This window comes from Cheilinus undulatus, linkage group 4 (genome assembly GCF_018320785.1).
Source record: "Cheilinus undulatus linkage group 4, ASM1832078v1, whole genome shotgun sequence".
Lineage (NCBI taxonomy): Eukaryota > Metazoa > Chordata > Actinopteri > Labriformes > Labridae > Cheilinus > Cheilinus undulatus.
In genome coordinates, this window is record NC_054868.1 from 50,338,482 (window position 1) to 50,361,380 (window position 22,899).

Consider the following 22,899-nt stretch of genomic DNA (forward strand, 5'->3'; position numbering starts at 1 on the left):
CAGTTGAAGTCCAAAAATCTCCAGTAGGCCAAAGCACCACATTTGACATTACCTGTTTCAACTTTTATGCCATTAGAGGGTTATCAGGACAAAATAAGAGAGATTATAGTAAAAAAAAATATCCAGGCGAAATCCCCTCTTGTGCCATTTGGGCCCAATTTGGCCCAATTTAGCACTATCTTTACCATTTGAAAAATCTTAGGCCTCAAACTTTTTTCACTCATATGCCATTATAGGTGGTCATTGCACCCTGGAATTCTCTCTTCCCCCTCAAATCACCCACACCTCCATATATTTCCCTATTAAAGGAAGTCTTACAAAGGAACTAAACTTTGACACCAAGAGGAGCAGATTTATTTTCAATGGCACAAAAAACAACACAAAATAAAGTGCAGAAAACTAAAAGAAACTGTTGAAACAAATGGAAACTACACAAACATGACTAGAATTTTCAGTAGAGGCTGGGCTTTCAAACGAGACCATGTTTGTGTCTGTAGTACCAGGCACCATCCCATAGGGGGCGGTAGCGTCTGGCTACGTAGCACTATGGCCACTTTGATATGAGGTCATTGATTGAAGTCCTTTTTCAGTTGAATGTGGTGTAGGTAAAAATGGTTTATGTGGGCTTGTAGCTGAGCTTTTTCTGTTTAATTTGATGTGCAACATGACTGTTTTAGCGCAAAAGAGGAGTGCACAGAGCAAGTTTGTTTGGATCAAGGCGAACAGGACCAAATTTGGTCCCCTAGGGCTTACAGTACATATTACTATGATACCTTCTGTCACCTTGTTCATGAGCCAACTGGCTTTTATCCTGATAGCTTCAGCACAGATTTAGACAGACATTGATATTTTTGATGCATTTGATCTCTGCGTCCCGGGAGCTCCGAGAGTGCCCAGGAAGGACACAGGAAGTAGCATTTAACACAGGGAACATTTATAATACTTATTTGTTGCACATTTAAATCCTCTGATATGTATTAGCTATGACATAAAGTAGAGTTTATTTGTGAAGAATTTGAAAGTTTGTATTTCAAAAACAAGTTTTTAAAATTTTACGCAGTAGCTTCTTCCTCTTTTTTGGTAGGAGTGCTGGGGGCAGGGGGCGGCCTAGCACCATCTATTGACTAGCTGCTACTGATGGTAGGTGTCCATAGTTCCACATCTTCGACAGTGTACTACTGCAGTACACTGCACTTGTGCATACTTCACACATCCACACTTATTTATATAGAACATTTAGCCTATTAATAGCTGTGTTTCCATTACAGTTTTTCGAAAAATATAAGCGATGTTTCTTAAATTTCGACCAAGTACACTTTGAATGTGTTTCCACTCATGAGACTCCACTGCAAGGAAGATGGGTGCGGTGGTACGGTCATGATTACATATACAGCAGTTGCCTTGAGAATTTCGAACAAAAGACGAAAGCAACAGATGATAGTTTAGAGGCAAAGTCCGTATGTATGGCAAAAGTTATGGGTATCAGTATGATGTTAAGAAAAGTCTTGTCTCCTCTTCTTTCCACATGTACCGTGCCATGTTATTTTAGAGTGAACTGGTCACGTGACGCCATAGGTGTAAACGCGGAAAAAGAGTTGCCGTTGTACTTTTGCGATATATTTCTTTACCAAAACGTCTGAAAAAACCTCCTCATGAGAGTGTATAAACGTTTTTCAGACGAAATTTCAAACGAAATTTCAGATTTCTGTCCTTCTTTGGAACAGATTCCACCAGAGCAATGGAACAATTTAGCAGAAGAGGAAATTTCACTCAGGAGGTTGGAAACAGGAAATTTACCAACACAATGAATGGAGCCAATGGAGGGAACCGCCTCCAGAACTATAACAGGTGGCGTTCGCATCAGGCTCAGACTAATCGTCATCGTAGGAGGAAGCCTACGTTACGGTGGCCCTGAAGGCCAATACGAAATAAATATTTCAAAAGCGCAAAATATATTTCAGAAAACACAAAAACATTTCACTAAACACTAAAACATTTCACAATACACAAAAACATTTCACAAAACACAAAAACATTTCACAAAACACAAAAACATTTCACAATACACAAAAACATTTCACAAAACACAAAAACATTTCACAAAACACAAAAACATTTCACAAAACACAAAAACATTTCACAATACACTAAAACCCGATCTCTCGCTCACATTCCAGCTTCTCCCTTCACTCAATCTTTAGCTTCTCCTCTAATTCCATATTTTTAATCGTGCACATGTCCAATTTGTCTTGGAGAGTTTCTGTCCCCTGACGTCTATCATTGTTGGGCCTCTGCTATACGTAGTACGGTGGCCCTGAAGGCCAATACGAAATAAATATTTCAAGACCACAAAATATATTTCAGAAAACACAAAAACATTTCACAATACACAAAAACATTTCACACAACACAAAAACATTTCACAATACACAAAAACATTTCACAAAACACAAAAACATTTCACAAAACACAAAAACATTTCACAATACACTAAAACATTTCACAAAACACAAAAACATTTCATCAAACACTAAAACATTTCACAATACACTAAAACATTTCACAAAACACAAAAACATTTCATCAAACACTAAAACATTTCACAAAACACAAAAACATTTCACAATACACTAAAACATTTCACAAAACACAAAAACATTTCATCAAACACAAAAACATTTCACAATACACAAAAACATTTCACAAAACACAAAAACATTTCACAATACACAAAAACATTTCACAAAACACAAAAACATTTCACAATACACAAAAACATTTCATCAAACACTAAAACATTTCACAAAACACAAAACATTTCACAATACACAAAAACATTTTACAAACCACAAAAACATTTCACAAAACACAAAAACATTTCACAATACACGAAAACATTTCACAAAACACAAAATACATTTCACAAAACACAAAAAACATTTCACCGATCGTAAGATACATTTCACGAAACCGGAAAGGGTAGGACCATGGTACTTGTTTGTGATTGGCTAAACCCAAGTCTGTCCGGCATCAGTCATTTATCATTTCTTGTTTACACTTCTTACCGCAATAGCCGAGCGAGCACGAAATTTCAAGTGTCTACCGGCATGGAAGAGGAACTTGAGTTGATAGCGGAATACTTCAACAAGGGAAATACATATAGTGTGATTCTTGATATGCTCTCCTCGTATCATGACATACACATTTCAATTGGAAGCCTAAAATCGTGCTTAAAGTGTCGTGCCAGAAGAAGTACCCCCGGTAGGATTTGTATCCCCCTGCCGCCTTTGCAGAAGATGGAGCTGACTATCGACTATCAGGCGTAGATTTCGCCACAGTAAATAAAAATGACAATAAAAGAATGTATAAAGCAGAAGATTAGTTTTGATCATCTGTTTTAGTCATCATTATCGTGTTTTTGTCGGTAATATCTTTTAAAATAAGATCTTTTAAGTAAACATTTTGATACTGCAGCTTGGTGCACACTCATTACGCTGAACTGAGAACGCATCTTTTTCCTCCTGCGTCCTGTCATTGTATTTTGGCGGCGTGTTGGTCACCAAATCTGGGTCCACGCTGCTGTACATGAGTAACAGACATATTTTCTTCATAACTTTTATCGTCTTCTGTTAGCGCTTTTTAGCGTCAAGCTGCTGACATGCACTATCCACTTCCCACTTCCGCCTTGAGGTATTTCAAAATAAAGGTCCTGCATAGCCATATCACTGAATATGAACTCTAAAATAACATGGCACGGTACATGTGGAAAGAAGAGGAGACAAGACTTCTTAACATCATACTGATACCCATAACTTTTGCCATACATACGGACTTTGCCTCTAAACTATCATCTGTTGCTTTCGTCTTTTGTTCGAAATTCTCAAGGCAACTGCCGTATATGTAATCATGACCGTACCACCGCGGCCATCTTCCTTGCAGTGGAGTCTCATGAGACGAGATTTTACGAGAATTACGAGGCTCATGCCCAAAACTCCCTTGAGTGGAAACACATTCAAAGTGTACTTGGCTGAAATTTAAGAAACATCGCTTATATTTTTGGAAAAACTGTAATGGAAACACAGCTAATAGACTAAATGTTCTATATAAGTAAGTGTAGATGTGTGAAGTGAAATGTATTTTACGATCGGTGAAATGTTTTTGTGTTTTGTGAAATGTTTTTGTGTTTTGTGAAATGTTTTTGTGTATTGTGAAATGTTTTTGTGTATTGTGAAATGTTTTTGTGTTTTCTGACATATATTTTGTGCTCTTGAAATATTTATTTCGTATTGGCCTTCAGGGCCACCGTACTACGTATAGCAGAGGCCCAACAATGATAGATGTCAGGGGACAGAGAGTCTCCAAGAAAAATTGGACATGTGCACGATTAAAAATATGGAATAAGAGGAGAAGCTAAAGATTGAGTGAAGGGAGAAGCTGGAATGTGAGCGAGAGATCGGGTTGCTCCTCAAACAGTTAAAGCACTGGAATCAATCCAGCGTTTCAGTGGAAACCTCCAGTGTCCCAGAGCTTGATAACACTCTCCAAGCTGAAAATTTGGCCCTAAAAAAACAAATTAAGGAAATGGAAATGAAAACCTTCCCAAGTGATGTGCAGGCCATAGAGGAGAATCTGGCCTTGAAGGTACAATTGGAGAAAGCAATGTTAGAAAACAAGGGGCTTCAATATAGGCGTAAAGCTCGTGAGGAGGGTAAAGCGGCATTGCTGAAGATGTTGGAGGAGTCCGACAAAGAAAGGAACCGTCAAGTCTTTCAAGCCGACAGCCTCAAGGAAGTGTGGAAAAAGACAGCCAATCAGGATGCAATTAATGTACAACAGCTGATGGCAGAAAAGGAGTCCATCAAGAAAGAGGTAAAATGTGTAAAGGATGAGGGCTGCAACAGGGAGATTTTATTCAAATCCCTGAGGGCCGAAAAAGAGAACCTCATACAAAAACTGGGGCTACAGAAAGATGACTCCAGCAGTGATGGTAGAAAGGCCAGTGCCAAGGAGAATCTGGCCTTGAGGGCTCAATTGGAGGAAGCAAGATTAGTCAACACTGAGCTTCTTTCCACACTTCAAGCCAGGGAGAGAGGCAACGTGGCACTGCAAAAAATGTTAGAGGAGTCAGAAAAACAAAAGAACTGTCAATTTCTCTCAATCAACAATGACTCAAAGAAAGAGCTGCAGAAACTGAGAGACAGTTGGCTTGATGTAGCCTCCAAAATTAGAGCCCAAGAGGAGGTTAAAGAGACCCTGCAGAAGGATTTAGAACAGTCCAATAAGGAACACCTTCTGCAGTTGTCCAGAGCTGATGGCCTTCAGAGAAAACTGGAGAATGCCAACAAGAATGGGTCGCTGGTCGCAGAACTTGCTGCAAATAAGGTGTCCTTGGAGAGGGAGATCATGTTCCTCAAAGAAGAGGCCTGCAAAACAGAAATGTTTAACATAGAACAGTGCCAGAATTTTAGATGCCAGCTGGAACAGCTTCAGAAATCTTTAGAGATGACCAGACAGGAGTGCCAAAACCAAAATGTCGAGGGCTGACGATTTCCAGAAGGAACTAGAAGAAGTCAGGCATCAGCATTGGAAGATGGCTGACAGAAATAAAATGCTGGCCAAGCAAGTACAAATCAGACAGTTTCAATAAGACACCATGAGGGTCCTTTACACATCCGCAATTGCAGTCTCATCTAATAAGAGTGCCACTGGTAGGCAGATCCTCCCCATCCTGGACAAACTGAAGGCCAAGTTTGAGATGAAAGATGATGATTCTGCATTCAAGAGAGCCATCAAGGAGAAGGTCTAGGCAGACCTCTCCCATCGTTACTCAGTATGTAGTTAATTGATACTTTCGAATGATTGATCATGTTGTTAATCAACAACTTAATGGTGCAATTATTCACACTTAAAATGCATCATCCAAATTTTTTATGTTTAATGTTGATAGAAGGAAACAAACAAAGAGCCTTGGCAGTTCCTTGAGAAGGCTACTGCACTTAAGAGGGCTACAGCTGCCTAGAGAATGCAGCTGTAGCCCTCTTAAGTGGAAACAAGGTTTGTTCATTGTGACTGTAATGTGGACAACTGGACATATGTGTTCTGTTCTAACACAATTATATTATTTTAATTACTTGTTGTGTATGCTTTATTTAAAGGTTGGAGAGGTGCAGCAGGAGGAGAAAAAACAAAATGAGCTGCAGAAGGAAGAGAAGGATAGGTCTGAAAGAGAAGAAATGGTAGCAGCACCTGTAAAAAATAAGAAAAAGCTTTCAGCTCTTGGCGAGCTCTTCGAGGATGAAGACCAGGCAGTGCCACCACAGACTGAGGCAGACATCAGTGCACCTTTGTTGGCTGAAAAGGCCAAGAATGAGCTGCAGAGCTTTCCAGCAGTCCTCGGCTCAGTGCATCCCCTCCTGTGGTGGTGGCAGAAGAGGGATCAGATGCCTATTGCTGGCCAGCTTGGCCAAAGGGTATCTGTGTGTTCAAGCCTCTTCCACTCCTTCAGAGCGAGTTTTCTCCACAGCAGGGGATACAGTCAGTAGGTGGGTTTCCATTACGCTTGGAAATGCGCAAAATCAAAATAGCGCAATAAAAAACTGGTAATGGAAACACCAGAATTTCGAAAAAACCCTAAAATATCACAAAAAAGTTTTTACGCTTTCACGAGGAGGTTTTTCAGGCATTTCCATATAGAAATATATCACAAAAGTGTAATGAAAACACTTTTTCCGCATTTACAAGTCATGGGACGTGACGTACGGTGTCACATGACCAGTCACTCCGAGACAACATGGCGCTGTACGTGTAGATAGAAGAAGAGACGAGACTTTTCTTAACATCATACTTCTACCCTTATACATGGCTTTTGCCATACATACGGACTTTACCTCTTAACTATTTTCCGTTGGCTTCGTCTTTTCTTCAACATTATCAAGACAACCGCTGTAGATGTAACCAAAACTGTACCAACACGCAACAGGTTTTGAGCATCAAGCCTCCCTGCAGCAGATTCACATGAGATGAGATTTTACAAAAATTTGCAAGGCCTATGCCCAAAACTCCCCTCAATGGAAACCCATTCAAAGTGCAATTGTACTTAATCGAAATTTAAGAAATAATGCTTTTATTTTGCGAAAAACTGTAATGGAAACCCAGCTAGTGTGGAGCAAGCTCGGAGAAAGTTGACATGTTAGTTTTCTTGAAAAAGAACTGCACAAGGAATGAAGATAAACAGTAAATGTAGTTCACAGTAAAGAAGTTTGCTTTACTTTCATTTGTAGTTTTTAATATTAAAATCTGTGAAGTATTATACCTTTATTTTTACTCCATCCTCTTTTGCTTATTTGTTTTAAACTTATTTGCCCTTCAACTGCTATGTTACATTACAAACAGTTGGATGTTTATATATATATATATATATAAATAAATATATATATATATATATATATATATATATATATATATATATCTGTGTGTGTGTGTGTATATGTGTGTGTATATACATATATATATATTGATTCCCATGTACCAAGCATCGGTATTGTATCGGTAAAAGGTACCCATCCCTGGGCACACCATTTTATTCTGTCATTCAGTTTCTATTTCCCACTCCGTCGCTTGCATTGACATGGAAGACCAATGTGGAAAAAAGGAAATGACAAGGTACCAGGAGAGTCTGAAATATTTTCTTAATTTTCTTTTATTCCTCTCACTCACAGAGCTTCTAAGTGGCAAAAGTGTAATTATGTCCATGTCTGTGATTTATATGTTGTGCACTTAAGTGTTTAAAATGATCAAATGTGTTTTTGTTGTTTTCATCAACAAAAAAAAAAGTTAAAAAATTATTAAAATATGACTAAAACTAAAGAACATTTTATGTAAAGCCCAAGACTAAATTTAAAATGGCAGGCTAAATTGAATCTGCATCAGTGTGGGGCTGTGCGGGAATGTTGATATTATAGAGGCCATTCTGGAATAAAAGTCAGTGTTTTGAATGATTGTGTGTTGTCATGGGAATAGAATGTTGGAACAAACAAACAAACAAACAAAAAAATCCCCTACAAAAATTCCTACATATTGGCCCCGCCCACATTAACTGTGACACATCAAAGCAATTCCCCTACTATGACATCACCTAAGCCCTTCAAACCTATATGTACGAAAATAACCCAAGTCAGACGCATTCTGTGACCAAAGTTAACAGTGACAGTCAGACAGACTTTATTGTGAGAACGACTGAGATTTCAGATTTATGAACTGTTCTGAAATTGATTCCACCAGAGTAATGGAACAATTTAGCAGAAGAGGAAATTATAACAACACCATGAATGGAGCCGACGGTGGGAACCGCCGTCAGAACAGGCAGCGTTCGCACCAGGCTCAGACAAACCGTCATCGTAGGGAGGAAGCCTACGTACAGCAGAGGCCCAACGATAGACAGCAGGGGACAGAGAGTCTCCAAGAAAAATTGGACATGTGCATGATTAAAAATACGGATTTGGAGAAGAAGCTAAGGATCGAGCGAAGGGAGAAGCTGGAGCATGAGAGAGAGATCGGGTTGCTCCGACAACAGTTAAGGCACCGGAATCAATCCAACGTTTCAGTGGAAACCTCCAGTGATCCAGAGCTTGCAAAAACTCTCCAAGCTGAAAATTTGGCCCTAAAGAAACAGATTAACAGAATGCAAATGAAAAACTTCCCGAGTGACGTGCAGGCCACGGAAGATAATCTGGGCTTGAAGGCACAGTTGGATGAAGCAATGTTAGAAAACGAGAGGCTTCAATCCAGACTTCGAGCTCGGGAGGAGGGGAATGCTGCACTGCTAAAGATGTTGGAGGAGTCTGACAACAAAAGGAACTGTCAAGTCCTTCAAGCTGGCAGCCTCCAGGGAGAGAGGGAAGGAAAAGCTGATACAGTTCTTGTAAAGCAGCTGACCGCTGAGAAGGCAACCCTGGAAAATGAGTTAGAAAGCTTAAAAGAACAGATCTCTGACAGGGACATGTTGCTCCAGACCCTGAGAACTGAAAATGAGGACCTGCAAGAAAAAATTAGGCTACAGAAAGACAACTCCAGCAGTTACGACAAAAACACCGATGCCAAGGAGAATCTGGCTTTGAGGGCTCAGTTGGAGGAAGCAACGCTACAAATCCAGGGGCTTCAAACCAGACTTCAAGCTCGGGAGGAGGGCAATGCGGCACTGCTGACGATGTTGGAGGAGTCTAACAACGAAAGGAACCGTGAAGTCCTCCAGGGAGCACGGAAAAAGACAGTCAATCAGGATGCAATTCATGTACAGCAGCTGATGGACGAAAAGAAGTCCCTCAAGAGAGAGGTCAAATGTCTTAAGGATGAGGGCCACAACAGGGAGATTTTAATCAAATCCCTGAAGGCCGAAAACGAGGACCTCATACAAAAACTGGGGCTACAGGTAGATGACTCCAGCAGTGATGGCAGAAAAGCCAGTGCCAAGGAGAATCTGGCCTTGAGGGCTCAACTGGAGGAAGCAAGATTAGTCAACACTGAGCTTCTTTCCACACTTCAAGCCAGGGAGAGAGGCAACGTGGCACTGCAAAAAATGTTAGAGGAGTCAGAAAAACAAAAGAACTGTCAAGTCCTCCCAATCAACAGCAACTTAATGAAAGAGCTGCAAGAACTGAGAGACAGTTGCCTTGAGTTGACTGAATCTTTGAAGATGTCCAGACAGGAGTGCCATAACCAAATGTCGAGGGCTGACAGCCTCCAGATGGAACTGGAAGAAGTCAGACATCAGCATTTGAAAATGGCTGACAAAAATAAAATGCTGGCCAAGAAATTAAAAAAGTACAAATCAGCGCTGAATCAGGATCTTCAGGACCAGACAGAAGAAGGCTTGGATACCGATGAGTTGAACAAGGAGGACCTGGAAAGCTTGAAGCACCAGCTTCAAGATAAGACCAGGGACTGCCTTGAGCTCTCATCCAAATTAGAAGCCACGGAGGAGGCCATCCTTGACCTTCAGAGGACTTTGGAGGTATCTCAGAGGGAAATCCATCTCCATAAGATAAATGTTGACCGTCTCCAGAATGAGCTGGAGGAAGTCCAGCTTCACAATTTGGAGATGACCAATCAGAATAGGATACTGTCCCAAAGTCTAACTGCAGAGAAAGAGTCCTTGGAGGAGGAGATCAGGTTCCTTAAAGAAGAGGCCTGCAAAACAGAAACGGTCAACACAGAACAGCGCCAGAATTTGACATGCCAGCTGGAACAGCTTCAGAAATCTTTGGAGATGTCCGCACAGGAGTGTCAAAACCAAATGTCAAGGGCTGACAGTTTCCAGACAGAACTGGAAAAAGTCAGACATCAGTATTTGAAGATGGCTGACAAAAATAAAATGCAGGCCAAGAGATTAAAAAAGTACAAATCAGCGCTGAATCAAGATCTTCAGGACCAGACAGAAGAAGGCTTGGATACCGATGAATTGAACAAGGAGGACCTGGAAAGCTTGAAGCACCAGCTTCGAGATAAGACCAAGGACTGCCTTGAGCTCTCATCCAAGTTAGAAGCCACGGAGGAGGCCATCCTTGACCTTCAGAGGACTTTGGAGGTATCTCAGAGGGAAAGCCATCTCCATAAGATGAATGCTGACTGTCTCCAGAACGAGCTGGAGGAAGTCAAGCTTCAGAATGTGGAGATGACCAATCAGAATAGGATACTGTCCCAAAGTCTAACTGCAGAGAAAGAGTCCTTGGACAGCGAGCTTCAGGTCCTGAGATTAGAGGCCAGAAGCAGGGACGATCAGATCAAAGAACTGATATCTGATCTTGAGGCCAAAAAGGACAACTGTGTCACTCTGCAGAAGCAGATGGAGAAGCTTCGAGAGGAGAAGGACCACCTATCGTCGAGGGCTGACATCCTCCAGAGTGTTCTGGAGGAAGTCAGGTCTCTATCGGATGAAAAGGTCTCTCCGTGGAGGCAAGTTAAAAAAATCTTGACTCCAAGAAGCCTCCGTCTGTACAAGCCGCAGATGAGACTCAGTCAACTCTTCGAGGCCCACCTTCCCACCCCATCAGCCCCCCCAGCTCCTGAGCCTTAACAGGCCAAGCACAGCAGAGGGAACACAAAGTTCCCTCTTATTTTAAAAAATGTCAATTAAAAAAAAAAAAACAATAAATTATTGAGTTCTCCTAAAATTGAGTTTCTGCACAGCAGTTATTGGTATTTTTCAAACTTTTGTAACAGTTAGGGCAAAAAATATGACTTAATATTTAAAATGGTGCACCTAAAAGGTGAAACTATAAAATAAAGGTTGAATTAATAGCTTGAAAAGGTCTAAATATTAGATTTAAAGTCACTATAATAAATTGAAAAGCTCAAAATATAACATGAAAAAATACATTAACAAAATCAAAATATGAGATAAAAAAGTCAAAATAATAAATGTAAAATGTCAAAATATTAAATAAAAGTCCAAATAATGGATTGAAGTCATAATGAGTGATTTCTGTTTGTTTGACCTCTTCTTCTGGTTTCAATACACCCTGTACTGCATTTTTTTCCCCTTCTAAACAACATCGCCTCCATTCCTGCAGGCTTTTATGGTTTCCCAATGCAACATTTACGCTTTTGCAAATAAAAATGTCCGTGAAACCACTAAAGATTATCCAGTCATCCAAGCATGATATTTACTGTATCACGGCGTCTACTCAGAGATAGTTTTAGTAGCCCAACATTGCAGAGAGCAGCTTATCTGAATATCAGCAGTGATGAAACAGCTCGGCTGCATGCAGGAGATGATCAAACAAGTATCAACTGGTCCTGCTCTTATTTTTCCAGAGCTTTGCCTTCAGCAGTTCAACAATAACACCAGAACTCGTGCCGTCTTTCACAAAGACACTGGCACAGAGAGCAGATCACACTACGAACCTTTTCTGATTGGTTAGATGTTAAGAGAAGAGGTTTCAGCCTTGGTCTTTGTTCAAACAGACACTGAGGAGCAGAGAAAGGGGTTGTTATGAAATCAGATGATCGTCAAGTAGAGACACAAATATTTTCTCTGTGGTTTATCTGTGAGGATCATACCTGAGCTTGAATTCTCCCAGATATAAAGGAACAGGGGGAAAAAAATTCAGGTTTCTTGTCTCTTTTCAGTTGTATCAGAGAGCTTACAAAGGATGAAGCCTCTTGTTTAAAAGGGGAATCAAGTGGCTGAAGTACCTTAAGCATGCTTTCTGTCAAATGACCTGAGGAAGGTGACAGCATAGGATGTAAAGAGGAGTATTAGCATATACACTAAAATTCTTCTGTGTCTGCAGCATTGCATGGGCACAGCAGTTATTACCCAACCATCATTGGGCATCACATCCACCAGATCTTTTACTGAGTGCAGCCCTGCACAGCTGGAGACAAGAGATCCTAAGAGCATGAGAGAGCTACAAGCTAATGCTGGAATTATGAATCCAACCTGAGACTAGCATATACCACCAACTGCACTGCCTTGCTGAGGTTGATTTGATCTTCAATTTGATATTGTTCAGTGTGTTTGATTCTACCATTGCTGAGGTAGAATGTGAAAAGCTTTATGTTTTCTTCAGGGAATGTATGGAACCAAATTTTGTTGGTTTTCCACCTCAAAAATGATTTTTTGTATATTTATCACACTTTTGAAAATCACACAGATTTTAACCTGAGACAAAGATAATCCAAATAAATGAAAAAAGGAAGTTTTTGAATGATGATTTTATTTATTAGGTGAAAAAAACATCCAAACCTATCTGGCCCTATGAAAAGGTAATCGCCCCTTAAACCTAACAACTCGTTGTTCCATCCCTGGCAGCAACTGCAAATAGCAAACACCGAGTCTAACGGAGTGAAGTGAGGCCTGCAGGTCTTTAGATGTTGTTCTGGGCTCTTTTCAGACCTCCTGGATGAGTCATCGGTGCGCCCTTGTAGTGTTAATTTAATTCGACTAAAACTACGACTAAAAATGTTTGTCGACAGCCTTTTTTCCATGACAAATCTTAGACTAAGATTAACAAAAATAGATCTGTGATGACTAAAACTGGCAAAAAGCAAGTTTAGTTTTCGTCAAGATGACTAAAACGAGACTAAAATGTCATGCAGTTTTCGTCGGACATCCAAGATCCATGATATTTCTACACTGTGCGTAAATCTTTCAAAAAATGATGCATCTGTAGATATTCTGCCTCTCAGCTGTAGAAAGCAGGGACCCCAGGTTTAGCAGGATGCATAGAACACACTACCATTTTTTGGTACCAGATTTAGGCAAGAAAATAAATGATTGGACTAACATTAAAGACTAAAATGTGAGGACTTTTTATGGACTAAATCTAGACTAGAACTATAAAGGGTAGAAATGCCTAAAATATGACTAAAGCTAAAAGACATTTCATCCTAAAGGCCCATTCACACCGCGTTCCACATTATTATGCAAACGTTTTTCTCTGATTTTCTAAATATCAATGCAAATGACAGTCATAATATTTTTCAAGTCATCAACAGTTAGAGTATAATTCAAATGTTTTTCAACAAACTTCATAAAGATAACTATTATTTTTTTAAAAATAAAAACCTCAAAATGCACTTTTCCACATGTTCCACATTATTAAGCAGGCCACAGGTTTCAACAATATGGGAAAGAAAAAGGATCCCTCTGCTACTGAAAAGTGTCAAATAGTGTAATGCCTTGGACAAGGAATGAAAACATTCGATATTTCAAGAAAAATTAAGCATGATCCTCATACTGTGAAGAAATTTGTGGCTGATTCAGAGTACAGACGGGTTTATGCAGATAAAGACATAATGAGGAAGGTTTCTGACAGACAAATTCATCAGATTAAGAGAGCAGATGCTAAAATGCCATTACAAAGCAGCAAACAAGTGTTTGAAGCTGCTGGTGCCTCTGGAGTCTCACCAACCTCAAGGTGTAGGATCCTCCAGAGGCTTGCAGTCATGTATAAACCTACTATTCAGCCACCCCTAACCAATGCTCACATGCAGAAATGTTTGCAGTGGGCCCAGAAATACATGAAGACTCATTTTCAAACAGTCTTGTTGACTGATGAGTGCCGTGCAACCCTGGATGGTCCAGATGGAGGAGTAGTGGATGGTTGGTGGATGGCCACCATATCCCACTGAGGCCGAGACGTCAACAAGGAGGGGGCAGAGTCATGTTTGGGCCAGAATCATGAGGAGAGAGCTGATAGGCCCCTTTAGGGTCCCTGAAGGTGTGAAAATGACCTCAGCAAAGTATACAGAGTTTCTGACTGACCACTTTCTTCCATGGTACAAAAAGAGAATCGTGCCTTCTGTAGCAAAATTTTCTTCAAGCATGACAATGAACCATCTCATGCTGCAAAGAATACTTCTGTGCCGTTGGCTGCTATGGGCATAAAAGGAGAGAAACTCATGGTGTGGCCCCCATCCTCTCCTGACTTCAACCCTATTGAGAACCTTTGGAGCATCCTCAAGCTAAAGATCTATGAGGGTGGGAGGCAGTTCACATCAAAACAGCAGCTCTGGGAGGATAGTCTGACATCCTGCAAAAAAAATTCTAGCAGAAACTCTCCAAAAACTCACAAGTTCAATGGATGCAAGAATAGTGAAGGTGATGTCAAAGAAGGGCTCCTATGATAACATGGAACTTGGCCTGTTAAGATGTTTTTGATTGAAATAGCTTTGATTTCAGTAAATATGACCCCCTGATGCTGCAATGTCTACAAATGACCATTTTCAGTTCTTTACAACCTATAAAATGTTTTAAAAAGCCGTTGTGTTTAATAATGTGGAACAGTGCATTTTGAGGTTTTTATTTTTTTTTAAATAATTTTTGTCATTATGAAGTTTGTTCAAAAACATTTGAATTATGCTCTAATGGCTGATGACTTGAAAAAAATTCTGTCATTTGCATTAATATTTAGGAAAATCAGAGAAAAATATCATTTGCATAATGCATAATGCGGTGTATACTCCCTTTATGTACGAAAATGTAGACATCCTTTTCAAACGATGTTAACATCACTGCTCTCATACTTCCATGCATCCTGTACGTTGGGCGTAAGTTATAACTTAAATCTTACACCTACCCTTTACTAGGTGTTAAGTCCTCTGTAGAATACGTCTGTTACAGTGATAGCTCCAAAAGACGTGATAACCCATGAGGGTGACGAGGACTTGAGGATTTTACCGGAAATTTGGAATCTGCACTGCGTTCTCAATGATCAAAAAATGTTGTTTTCCATGAGTGGAAACATTTCCGCCTCCACTGTTGAATTATCTCGTGTTATTAGCGATTTCACTACTCGATATCAGTGTTGTTATTTATACTGGCTCTAGGTTTAGGCTGTAGGCTTCACAATACTCACATAGGTAAAATGCCTTGTCATATTTTTCACCCACACTGGATGCTGTTTGATGATTAATGGCAGTTAGCAAACTTCTTTTTTTTTTTTTAGCCGTTGGCATCTGTAGTAACCTGACACACCAGATGGATGTGTTTCACACATCCATCTGAGAAAGCTTCAATAGGAAATGTTTGAGAAAAGGCAGAAAAAAACTCAGAGTGTGATTGGATGAACGTTCTGTCTGTCTTATCTCTACGGGCCAATCAGAGCAACAAAACATGTGACGTAGCTGCTATCAAGCTGCATGTGCGCAACATGCGAAACATGACGACTATAGACATGTAAGTACTTGACTTTTGTCGTTTTTGAAAAGAAAACAACTCACTGCTGTTCTTTGTTCTTCTTTTAACAAAGACATGTCGAGTTCTGATAAAACTGGCGCTTTAGCAGCATCCACGCTTATCTCTTCCTCCATAACTGCACCAGCTCTTGCTGCCACTTGTTCACGTCACGATTCTGCTCTGCGCCTGAAAGTACTGTCCCTTGTTGCTGATTGGTCCTGTCACTTTCTAACCAGGCCCAAACGGTTCGGATGGGAGCTTTGCAAGATGGATTCGCCAGTGAAAAACAGGGAAATGGGCGTATGCATCTGCTTCACAAGGTTACATCTGTAGTAAACACAGGGTTAAAAAATGCTTTTCAGTGATTGGTTAAAGTTATCTGCCACAATATTTTGGTTAGTTTGGACGTAAATCTCTACTAGTTAAGATCAACCTTACGTTTCTGTGGTGCAACTGAGCAATTACACAACTTAAGTTAGAACTGAACTTGTTTCAATATAGGGTTTAATGTGGACTTTACACTATAACTTAAGGCAGAACTTGCACATAGCTGGTGCAACAGGCTGCTGGGCTATAATTCACCCCTCTGACCTTTCGACCAAGGAGGTTATGTGATCGGCAGGATTTGTTAGTTTGTAAGTTTGTTTGTTTGTTAGCAACATAACTCAAAAAGTTATGGATAGATTTTGATGAAATTTTCAGGAAATGTCAGAAACGGCATAAGGAAGAACTGATTAGATTTTGAGAGTGATCCGGATCACCGTCTGGATCCAGGAATTTTTTTAAAGGATTCTGTACTATTGGGAGATATGGCTAATGGCAGAGGTCTGCGCTCTCTGAGTGCTCTTCTAGTTCAGTGGTTCCCAAACTGGGGGTCAGGACCCCCTGAGGGGTCGTGAGACACTGAGTGGGGGTCGCAAGATGCCTTCCAAGAAGCAGAGAGTATTTTTAAATGGTTTTAAATTGTATATATTGCACATTTCTGTAAAAATAAATGCATGAAATTGGTTCATTTAAGAGATAAAAACATTTGTTGAAATTTATGCTAAAATCCAAACAGTGTTTAAAAACTCTTGCACATGATTCTTAAATGTGCATGGCTGTGTTTAACTAACCAATCTTCAGGACAGTGGGGGTCCCCGGTCTTTGTCACCATTATTTTGGGGGTCGCGGGCTGAGAAGTTTGGGAACCTCTGTTCTAGATTATGTAATGTTGCTTAGCCTTTTTGAAATGTGATTATTTTAATTATTCCAGACTTTGTTTATGGATAAAGTCGAATTTAAAAAAGAACAACATTGTATCCGCAAATGAAAGCACTTCTTCTGACAAAGACGGTGTCGTCAATGTCTCTAGAGAAGCTGTCTGAGATCTACGGTCTGCAGCCAGACTGTCTAAGATTGTGTGTATGTTGGGTCCCCACTGTGCCATGCCATGCTCTCTCACCATCTCACAATGCCAGAAAGTGCCATGAACTGACATACGGGTACACGTCAGGTATCACTATGAATGTCCACAGGTGTAGAGAGGGCAAAGCTTAATTTCCGTGCAAAGACAGAAACAAAAATGTTCAAACTGATAAATGAAAGTATATGTCTCTGCACCTGGCACTGTCTAACATTTTTAAGATGAGGCCAAGGACTGACACCTGCTTTGTAAAGTGTAAGATTTCCCTTGTCAAAGACACAAAAGGCCACCATACTCGGCAGTGCTGATACTTTCAGTTTCAGACATTCATACTGGTTGCAAATAAAATGACTGCCAACTTTGTCTACCAAACTCAGCCTTTGAGTTTGTTTGTGTAGCGAGACTGAAAAGCCATCATTACAAAACTGTAAGTTTTCAAGATTTTTGATTCAAAGAATCTGTGTCTCATCTGGGATGATTTTGTGCACTATTTAAACATCTGGAACATTCCATAGGTAAGACGGTTATTGGCAACAGTAGATAGTGTGAAGAGGAGGAAAAAGACCATCAAGAAAGTTATCAACACAGAGTTTAAAATCCAGCATTTGTGATGGTGTGGAGGTGTATTAGTACCCATGGCATGGCTAACTTACACATCTGTGGAGTCACCATCAATAATGAGAGGTACACACAGGTTTTGGAGCAACATCTGCTGCTGTCCATGAGGCAGGGACGTCCCTGATTATTTCACTGAGACGATGCCAAACCATAGGTTACAACAGCATGGCTTCACAGTAAAATAGGGCAGTCCGGACCAGTCTAACATAAAATGTATGACATTTTTTAAGTGCAAAAAAATGACAATGAAAACATTTAGCAACATAAGAGGGACATCAAGTAAGAAAGGGAAAGAATTCCTTCAATACTTCAACATTTAGTGTCTTTAGTCCAAAGAGACTTAGAAGAAATGGGGATTTGACAGTTGAAAATATGCTCTTGTCCCAACTTTAATGAATGTGTTGCAGGCATCAACATCAGAATGTGTGAATATTAAAAGAAAAAACTCGATAAAAAGTTGATCAGTTTTTCTTTGTGCTGTATTCCACTGGTTCTCAACCTTGGGGTCGGGACCCCCTTTGGTGTCGCGAGACACTTAAAGGGGGTCTCCAAGTGCCTTAAAAATTAAAGCTGCAAGCAGCATTGGTCGGGTCCTCGGTCTGTCGCACGTCCCTCATGCCCGTTTGACCTCCACTTTGAGGGTTCATCCTTTTTGACCCTTTGACCTGCTCAAAGTTAGACTGAGGTGTGTCCCTGCAGCTCTGTCAGGAGCCTCAGACTTTATAATGGGTGTGTATTACGCATTCCATTGTCCCGCCTTCAGTGAGTCACATGACCAGCTGCACGGTAAGCTTATTGTAATGTTCAAAAAACCTGCATCTGTAAGACACACAAACACACACTGAGGCGCGCTTCGCGCGCTAACACACAAATGCACCATCTCTCCCTTTCACTCATATGGGATATATGTGTGGCTGTCTTTGGTGACTGACGTCGCCAAAGACCTTATGGGGGACTGTATGTGGATGAGAAGCCACCCGAAATTTCACCATCCCGTTACAGCATTGTTTAAAAAGGCTGCTTTATTGGAATAGCTCCATGTGTGTGCCTGATCAGGGCTCATTAAGTGGCTTCCCCTGGTTGCCATGGTAACTAATGCCTGCATTCTGGGTGCTTTCATCTGTCAATCAGTGAGTGACATCATCCCTAACTGCTCTCTTGATCAGGAGTGAAATTGACTGAAATCTTTTTGAATCTCACCTCACAGATGCCACAATTTGGACCAAATCTCTCTAAAAATAAGATATTTTTGTAGTAAATTTTGTCAGGAATCCATCCATGTCATTTTTAAAGCTGTAGGACCTTTGATTTTTCGGTAGAGGCCCAACTGCCGCAGCTTATGTGGATCAGATTTTTTCTCATCCCATTCATTTGAATGGGAGCAGCAGGGAGGGCTTCTTTGGGGTTTACCAACTTTGAGGGCTTGTAATTCGGAAACCATTCGAGAAACAACAAATTCCCGAATAACTTTTGATCAACATGGCCTAGTGTGTCTTCTCTGCGCTGTTCAAGCTGATTCGATTTACAGTCTTGGAGCCTTTACATTTTGTTCGGAGCCCTTTTTTCCTGGAAAATTTTATTTTGAAAGGCAAATTGCTGGCTTCCTGTTTGAGATAGGTTAGGGGTGTCAGGGCGTGATTTGTGGGTCTCGATGAGACAAACGTTTCAACGTTGGTTTGATCTTTCTACGACATTCCTACTGGCCGTGATGGCCGTTTCAGTGTGCCTAGGCGGCGCTAGAGAGCACATTTTGGCATGTTTGGAGTTAATATTTTCATTTTATCAAGTTTTTCGCCGATTCTGAGGTGTGTGCCAATTTTGGTGAGTTTCTGAGCGTGTTTAGGGGGTCAAATTAAGGGTTAAAAAGCTTGTGAAACAATAAGAAGAAGAAAGAAACGGACGAAATACAATAGGGCTGAGTTAGAAGGGGTCTAAGGACCCTAAAAATGAAAAATTTTTAAATGATTTTTTTTCCTCAACCAAATTCTGTTCCTAATATTTTACACTTTTTAAAATCAATTTCTGTACAATTTGGACCCATTTTTGCCTCTCTTTTACCTATTTTTTTCACATTTTTACTAATTTTCATAACTTTTTCCCATCAATTATTTGAACAAACTTTTACCTGATAAACCCGTTTTTGTCAGTTTGACACCCTTTCCACTGTTTCTGCCACTTGCCTCTGCTGACCCAGAATATTAACCCTTTTTTACCACTTTCTACATCCATTTTTGCCAGTTTAACCCATTTCTGCAGATTTCTGCCTATCTGCCTCAGTCAGCCCATTTTCGCCAGTTTAATTTAATTTAATTTTCCCACTTCTAAATCCCATTTTTAAATACAATTTTCCACCAATTTCTGCAACTTTTTAATACTCCTTTACCACTTTTATGCCTGTTTTTGCCACTTTAACCCATTTTTGCCATTATTTGCTTGTTTTTTGCCACTTTTATCTAATTCTTGTCATTTCTAACCCATTTCTGCTATTTTTAAAACCCCATTTCACCACCTTTTCCACACTCTTTATGCCATTTTAACCCTTTTTTCTGTTTTTAAGAAAAGGGATTTACATTTTTAAAATGGCCATATACTATGGCAGAAATGAATAGTAAAATAATATATTTGCTGCTTTGATAAGAGTGTTATTATTCAGGTTAAATTTAAAATATAGTTATCACATCTTAACTTCACAATGGACCATGATTTTGCTGACCTCCATGCCCCCCCCAGTCTGTCTGGGTCCCATACAGCTTCCGGCACCTTTATTTTGGGGGGTTGCGGGCTGAAAAGGTTGAGAACCACTGCTGTATTCAATTGCATATAGGTTATTGGAAAATCACCGTCTTTTGTTTTTATTCACATTCACATTACAAAGAAAAATATTCTTACAAATAAGACAAACTAGGTTTTTTTCAAGGCCAGCACAGGAAGTTTATGACTCAATAGATGCATGAGAGGCCCAGCTGTTAGCTAAGAAAAGCTGTGTGGGTATCTTTGTGTCAGTGGCTGTGTATCTTTGTGAAAGGGGTTTTCATTTAAATTTGTCAAGTCATCACTTTTCTAAAAGGCTTTTTAAGTATCCAGACTTGTTTTTTACAGTCCAGATCAGAATAAGGTTTAGATAAAATGAGAAAGTTTGGATTAGACATCTACTTCTGATAGTTAGAGTTAGGATTTGGGGTTAATGAGGGCGTTCGGTGTAGGTGCAAGCTTGTGCACTTTTTTTGTGGTTATGTGAGTCAAAAAGGAACTGATCTGTTTCAGAAGCTTCGGTTAGAGCTGAAAACAGGAACCAGCCATGTTGGGGAGGGAAAAAGGCTACAACCTCACTCTGTCGCTCTTTATTCATCTGGTCTTCCATCGACTTTAAACCTGTTCCCTTTTTCCATCTTATTAGTAGAAGTCACAAGCATGCCGTCCACCATATCTCTCTGCCTTCTTCTCTATTTACATTTTCATTTTTGCTTGCTCATGATAAAGTACCACCACCACAACAACTTTCAAAATATGTAGCAAATAGCTTGGGGTGTAGATGGCCTAATGAATAGGACATGCATGATGTAAACCAGGGGTGTCAAATTCAGTGACAGCAGGGGCCGGATTCTGACTTTGGGTCGAGCTTGAGGGATTAGCAGGGTCAATATTTAACCATAAATGTCAACCTTGTTCCCCCCAGAATTAAATTACGGGGGGGGGGGGGGCTGATTATAAATTATTTCAATATTAAAAAAAGTCAGTCTAAAGGCTCAAAATCTGAGATGGAAAAGTGAAACTTCTTGGTACAAAAGGTAAAAACATTAAATTTAAAGACAAAATAATGTATTTAAAATGCAAATATATGAGATATAAAGTTAATATCATGATTTTTGATGGTGAAAATATGAGATAAAAGTCAAAATCATGAATTTAAAAGGTCAAAAATGGACCAAATTCAAAATTGTAAGTTTTAAAAGTCAAATAAGGACATAAAATTTTAAATCAGGAGTTTTCAAGGTCAAAACAATAAGATACAATTCTTAATCATTAGTTTTAACTGTCAAAATAAGATATAAAAGTCAAAGTTAGTAGTTGAAAATGTCAAAATGTGACCAAAAAGTCAAAATCATGTGTTTTGAAAGTAAAAATATTGCTCAAAATTTAAAATTGTTAATCTGAAAGGTCAAAATATAAGAGAAAAGTTAAAATTATGTGATGAAAAGGTCAAAATGTGAGATAAAATAAAAAATTATGAGTTTTAAAGATCAAACTTGTACTTCAAATTTTAAATTATAATTCTAAAAGGTCAAAATATAAAACAAAAAGTGAAAATCATAACTTTGAATCATAATTTTAAGATACAACATTAAAAATATGAAATGAAAACAAATTACTTTTCCATGTTCCTGACTTTTAATCAAGTTATCTCTACTCTTTACTGTTTGTAATTTTTATGTCTCACTGGGGATATTGTAAATCATCAAGGTTTAAGTTTACATTTTCGTACTGGAGGAATTCTGCAGACCTCATACTGGGTGGGCTGGTTATAAAAAATATGATATGATCTGGTGGGCCGGGTATAGCTGCACCACGGGCCGGGTTTGGCCCCCGGGCTTTGAGTTTGACATCCCTGATGTATAGGAATGATAAGGGTTCAGGTCAGGCCTGTCGCTTTTTTCCCTTAAGTCATTCCCCTCTCTCTCACTTAATTAAAGGCTCAAAAAGCTAAAAAATAAATCTTTAAAAATATGCATGACACTGATAATCAGGATTTAGATTGCAGGACTGAGAATATGATAACACAAGTAGAAGAAAATCATCAAGAGGCAGTTTTGAAGATTTGTGACGGATGTATCAAGTCCAATTTTGCCCCTCAAACACACCATTTGTACAATAAATGATAACAGAATTAAGCCAGTTGTGTACTACAGCTGCAAGCAAAGTACAACCCCAATTCCAAAAAAGTTGGGGTGCTGTGTAAAATGTAAATAAAAACAGAATGCAGTGATTGTCAGATCTCATAAACCCATATTTCACAATATAACAAACAACATATCAGTTGCTTAAACTGAGATAATTTACCAATACGTGAAACATATGCACATCCCAAAAAAGTAAGGACAGGGCGACAAAAGGCTGGAAAAGTAAGAGGTACTAATGAAAAACAGCTGGAGAAGCATTTTGCAGCTAATTAGGTTAATTGTCAGCAGGTCAGTAACAT

At 39.5% G+C, this 22,899-nt stretch overlaps 1 protein-coding gene across 1 annotated transcript in view; it reads right to left on the reverse strand.

The window, feature by feature from the left end:
* The window catches only part of LOC121508527 (ras-related C3 botulinum toxin substrate 2), a 48,645-nt gene that overhangs the window by 18,063 nt on the left and 7,683 nt on the right, over positions 1-22,899 (reverse strand). The window lies entirely within an intron of this gene.